Source organism: Eumetopias jubatus, unplaced genomic scaffold, assembly GCF_037043125.1.
Source record: "Eumetopias jubatus isolate StellerSeaLion01/CBP00866 unplaced genomic scaffold, mEumJub1_p1.0 scaffold_3, whole genome shotgun sequence".
Classification (NCBI taxonomy): domain Eukaryota; kingdom Metazoa; phylum Chordata; class Mammalia; order Carnivora; family Otariidae; genus Eumetopias; species Eumetopias jubatus.
This window is the reverse complement of record NW_028274809.1, coordinates 162,389,855-162,396,031: the sequence shown is the minus strand read 5'-3', so window position 1 is coordinate 162,396,031 and position 6,177 is coordinate 162,389,855. Positions and strand designations below refer to the sequence as shown.

At 37.3% G+C, this 6,177-nt stretch overlaps 1 pseudogene; it reads right to left on the bottom strand.

The window, feature by feature from the left end:
* Positions 1 to 3,684: 3,684 nt before the first annotated feature.
* Positions 3,685 to 4,484, bottom strand: LOC114211530 (glutaredoxin-1 pseudogene; annotated as a pseudogene).
* Positions 4,485 to 6,177: the final 1,693 nt, after the last annotated feature.

Genomic DNA, 6,177 nt, shown 5'->3' with positions numbered 1-6,177 from the left:
TTCTCTGTTTGGCTTAAGTTTCCTCACATGGTGGCTGGATTCCAAAAGAGAAAGAGAGAGAGAGAGAGAGAGAGGGAAAAAAAGAATCAGGCTGAGTTGTAATATTTTTTTTGGTCTAATCTTGGAAGTCATATAGATCACTTTTTTCTTACTCCACTGTTTGAAGCAGGCATGAGTTTCTGCCCAAATTCAAGACAAAAGAACATAGACCATATATCTTGGTGAAGGGAGTGTAATTTACATTGTAAGAAGAGCATGTGGGAATGAATGCACATAGAGGTATGGGCCTCTTTGTAAAGTATAATTTCTCATATGCGTATCATCTAGTTGTTCTTGCCCATGAGCTCAGTTTCTCCTGGGGCAATAACTATATTATCTGTAATATGCAAGAAGGTGTGATGAGCCAGAGGACTAGCTATGTAGACCTTCTGGTGAGTTTAAGGAAAGAATCTGAGATACGCTTCTCTTTCTTGTACAGATAGAAGATTCCAGATATGCTTCTTTATTTCTCTGTAAGAGGTTCTTACAGATTAACTTGTTTGTGTCTGAGCTCTCCTCTTTCATTCCTATTTATGTCTTAATTTTTTTAGAGGAATCCAGTAGCTCAAGCTAGTTTATCATCTGTCAGGAGCCAGAAGTTCTTTAGTATCCTTCTTTACCTTAATAGTCCATAATTAGAGCCTTGATTTCTTCTTTGCCCTAGGAATTATTCAGAACAGTGTGGTTTTGTTTCCTTACATTTCTATTTGATTCGGTTTTTAAATTTATACTTTAAAGACTTTTTCCATTTTTATTGCATCATGGTCAAAAGTGGCTTACACTATTTCTACTTTTTGGAAGTTGAAGTTAAATATACAGTCATTTTTTGTTACGGCTTAAAGGATCTTGAATAAAATGTATTATTTGGGGGGGGAAGCTGTTTTTTTTTTTCCTGCTTAGAGTCCTTTTAGAATTCTCTTTTTATCTTTGAAATTCAGAAAATGTTCAAGCCATTTCCAGATGATGGCCACTTTTCATGACTATGCATGTTACAAAGCAAACCATTTTATTATTTTTTTATTAACATATAATGTATTATTTGTTTTAGGGGTACAGGTCTGTGATTCTTCATTCTCACACAATTCACAACGCTCACCAAAGCACATACCCTCCCCAATGTCCATCATCCAGCCACCCCATCCCTCCAAACCCCTCCACTCCAGCAACCCTTAGTTTGTTTCCTGAGATTAAGAGTCACTTATGGTTTGTCTCCCTCTCTGGTTTCATCTTGTTTCATTTTTCCCTTCCTTCCCCTATGATCCTCTGTCTTGCTTCTCAAATTTCTCATATCAGTGAGATCATATGATACTTGTCTTTCTCCGATTGACTTATTTCACTTAACATAATACCCTCTAGTTCCGTCCATGTCATTGCAAATGGCGAGATTTCATTTTTGATGGCTGCATAATATTCCATTGTGTGTGTGTATATATATATATATATATATATATATATATATATCACATATTCTTTATCCATTCATCTGTTGATAGACATCTTGGCTCTTTCCATAGCTTGGCTATTGTGGACATTGCTGCTATAAACATTAGGGTGCATGTGCCCCTTTGGATCACTACATTTGTATCTTCGGGGTAAATACCCAGTAGTACAAAGCAAACCATTTCAATTTGCAAGTTCAGGTTTATATATACCTCAGGGTTTTTTCCTATATTGTGTCTACAATTATTCCTGGTTTCATATCTTCCTTAAAAGGCCTTTTCTATCTTTTTTTAATCTCAAGATTATTAAGCTGTTTTGAATGCAGTTAGATCTTTAGTCTTTTCTGGAGTGATTTTTTAATAAATGTAAAGTAAGTAGCTACTAATTATTTTATTTTCTTCCAAAATTTATATCTAGTTGTTCTAATATCAATGATTTAAAGTGACACATTTTATGATTTTAAAATTCCCACATATATTTAGAAATATTTCTATACTAGCATATTGTGCGTTGATCTATTTTTCTATTTCTTTTGATATCTCCAGTGCTGTTTTAATTATTACAGCCTTACATGTATTTTCATACTACTTCTAGGCACATGCCCTACCTTTTTTTTCCCCTTTTTGGTGTTTTTCGGATTCTCATATATGTTTTCCAAATGGACTTTGTAATTCATCAGGGAATTTTGATGTTTATTATTTGTGTATTACTACCAATCGATACTCTAGGAAAGAAATGTTATATATTGCATTGTCCAATATGATAGTCACCGGCCACATGTGACCGGCTAATTGCATTGTCCAATATGATAGTCACCGGCCACATGTGAAATTTGGCTAATGCAACTGAGGAACTGAATTTTTTTTCATCTCCAGGTATTTCTTTATTAGAAAAGAAATTAACCATTTGCCCTAGAGACTGCAGAAGGAAATTAACTTAATATTGCAATTCCAGAACAAACTTCACAATAAGGGACTCTTAAGTTTTCATAAAGTGGAAAGAAAAAGGAGAGAGAAAAAATCATTTAGGACTGTGTTTCTCAAATTCAGCCACTTTCACAGACATATTTTTAGGGGAGGGGTTTGCAAGTTTCCTGTGATAATATTTTAAATTTTATATTTTACTTTTTATAATATAAACAAGTTAATAATCACTTATTTACGATTATGTGGACAACCATCTTACATCACAGAGGTGCCACAGCAGCTGCACGTGTACCTCTGATTCCTGTGCATCCACCAAATGAAGACCAACCGTGCTTAACTTTTCACATGGCGTTTCTGAAATTGGGTCCTCAAGACTCTTCACGGAGTTGTTGAACATTTCCTATGAGATCTGTGAGTTGTCAAGATTTTTTTTTCTTAAATTTTATTTAATTATTTGTCAGATAGATAGATAGAGTACAAGCAGGGGGTGTGGCAGGCAGAGGGAGATGCAGGCTCCCCACTGACCAAGGAGCCTGATGACAGACTCGATGCCAGAACCCTGGAATCATGACCTGAGCTGAAGGCAGACGCTCAACCGACTGAGATACCCAGCTCACATCCCTGTGAGTTGTCAAGATTAAGAACACTGGTTCAGAGCAGAAATTCTTAAGATGGCATGGGGTAAGATGGGGATGACGGCTGGGGAGACACATGTAGCTTGGAAAAGCACGTTCAAATTACCTATTGTTTTTGTAATGTAAATTCTATAAAGTCAGATTCAATAAAATAAGCGGTAGCAGAAAACCAGTTATAGATTCATCCTACAGGGCATGGGATAAACTTGGCTGAAAAACACTGGCTTAGAGGTAGAGGAGTCCTAGCATATAGGGAACAGTTAGTAAGAAACATGTGTCAAAGAGAAAGAATATCTTTTGAGTCACTGAGTGAATCCTAAGCCATAACTTGTCATTTTTTTTTTTTTTTTTGGAACCCAAGGGCCAATTGAGAGAGAAAACTCAAGTTGTTCATCTACCTTCTCAGACCTGTGATTTAGGGCAAGTTGGTCCACTTTTAATATTAAGTCAAAAGAAGGAAAAGCTGTTTTTGCCAAGAAATGTACCCTCTCTCTCTCTCTCTCTCTTTTTGGTTAACATATTTCAGAACTTTAAGTAAACAGTTGCTGTGGCTATTAGCCCCAGATACATCCACCAGGAAGTATAGTCATTTGCAATGCCATCCTGCTCTCAAGGGGGATATCAGCCTGGGGTCTGCTCTGTAATTATTGTAGAACTCCAGTTTGCTTTAGCTGCTTCAACAGTTCCTCACTCTGATGTATTTCTATCAGATTAGTGCATCCACCTATACAATCTTTACCGATAAAGACCCAAAGTACTATTTTGGCTCCTGTGAGCTGTTGCAAATAATCATGAATCTTTTTTGTGTCACTGGTGGCTATGATATCAACAAATTCCAAAAAGCCTTGTTTGGAGGGCAATGGCTGAGGAGCTCTTGGGTCTTTCTGCAGTAGAGGCAGGTGGGCTTGATGAACACAACAACCTTCCCGGGTTGGATTTTGCTGTTCACAAACTCTTGAGCCCATGCTGACAGGCAGCTGCCTGCTGGAAAGGAATCCTCAATTGCAGGTATTGCTCAGGGTATAAACCTCTGAACTTTAATTTAATATAATTTAATTACATTTAAATTTAAATAGCCACATATGGTAGTGGGTACTCTATTGGACAACAAAACTCTAAGGCCAGAAATAAGTAGGGAGAAAATAGATTGTAGATATTCCTATCAGGGGGCCCTTTGTTTTTTGTATTTTCTAATGTGTGCTGATTTCAGAGTATGCAGGTAAAGTTTATACAGGCTTCTCTTCAGCCTAGATTCATGTCCAGGGACATGGTGTGACCGTGACCAGCTTTCTTCTTGGTGCTACTAATCACTGCATCTGGGAAGGGACCCACAATATCTAGTAAACCTGTATGTCTTGGATTACTCAGTTGGCACAACAGGTCTTAAATGATCTATAATAGCAGAAACAGAGTGTTTCTTGTCTTTTCCCCTACCTGCTCTCATCCTCTCAAATTATGGGAAGTTAGTGAGTTTCTACCAGGAGCTCTTCTTTGACTTACTTCCTGTGTTAATTAACTACTGTCACAGTTTGGGTAGTGGAATGTTAGCTGTTGCTTTCTTTTTTTTGATTTAGAATTCCTAGCATTCCAGTTCAGGAATCCATAGCCCCTGCTGCCTCAGTAACGTGTTGTATTGAATAAGCCAGTCATCTGAATATCTGTCATGCCAATCCTACGTTCTTCTAGCTACCTAGATAATTGTATTTTGTTTCATATGAACTTGGACCCTTTGCCATAACTGCTTGGGCCATAGGTATCTGAATCTGACTCACAAATGCATAGACTGAGCAGTAATCTATGTGGTGGCATTAAAAAATGAGTTGAGCCAATTTATTTCTTTTCCATGTTTGATCTGATAAAATCTAAGTAAATGATTCAGGTAGCCTTGCAATAGTTGGTTAAGAATCCATTAGGAAGAATCAGAGCCATATCGGTTTTATTGTAGTGTCTCACAGAATAAATGATGAGGGACCAGAAACTAAGAGTAAGCAGAGGGAGCTAGCTGGTCACTACAGGACATACTGTGGAAGTGAGAGCATGCTGCCTTACTTCAAGAGATGGAACAAGTGCAGTTTATCAAGTTGCCTCAGTTTCTGATGTCATTACAGTCCCACAGTATAAAATGCTTACAATAGCCATTTAAATTTAAATTTATATAATTTACTTTAGTGTTTGTTTATTTTTAAACCATTTTATTGAGGTGTGATTAGCACACACAAAACTGTACATAGTTAATGTATATATTATTTATTTTCTTGAGATAACTTCTTGAGATTAGTTTCTGTTCTGCACAGTTAAGAGTCTTATATGAAGGTTTGGTAGAAGTTATCACTAATTTTGTATTTTGTTTGGTTCTCTTTGGGAAGAAGTGGTGATTAGATAACTTTGCTCATATCGCCCTTTTTCCTGAAAGTTACCTGAGGGATGTGTGTGTGTGTGTGTGTGTGTGTGTGTGTGTGTGTGTGTGTGTGTAGTATGCATGATAGAAGGGAGAACATTCAAGGGTGCCTGGGTGGCTCAGTTAGTTAAGCATCTGCCTTCAGCTCAGGTCATGATCTCACGGACTTGGGATCAAGCCCCACACTGGGCTCCCCACTCAGTGGAGTCTGCTCTTCCCTCTCCCTCTACCCCTCCCTCTCCCACTGCACCTCTCCTCCCCCCACTCATGCATTTTCTCTCTCTCTCTCTCAAAATAAATAAGTAAAATCTTTAAAAAAAATAAGGGAGAATATTCAGGCAGGGAGAACAGTGTTAGGAATGAAAGGCAAGAAAACAAGAAGTAGTACGGTATGGATTAAAGTATGGATTTCTGTTTTGTTTATGCTGATCTTAAGAGATGCAAATGAGAGGCATTTTCCCTCCCTCTCCTGCTCATTCATTCATTTATTAATTTATGTATCCATCCAGCAATAGTTTCTTAAGTGCTTAATATGTGCCAGGCCCTGTCATAGGCAATCAAGATATGTACATTTGAAGGAAGAGACAAAAAGCCCTGCCCTCCTAAGATTTAGGAGAAAGATCATAAACAATGAGAAAAATAAGTAAATACATCTTTCAGCATATTAAAAAGTAAAAAGTGCTATGGAAAAAATAACTAGATTAAGTAAGTGGGAATTGGGATCCTTCTAGGGCATAGA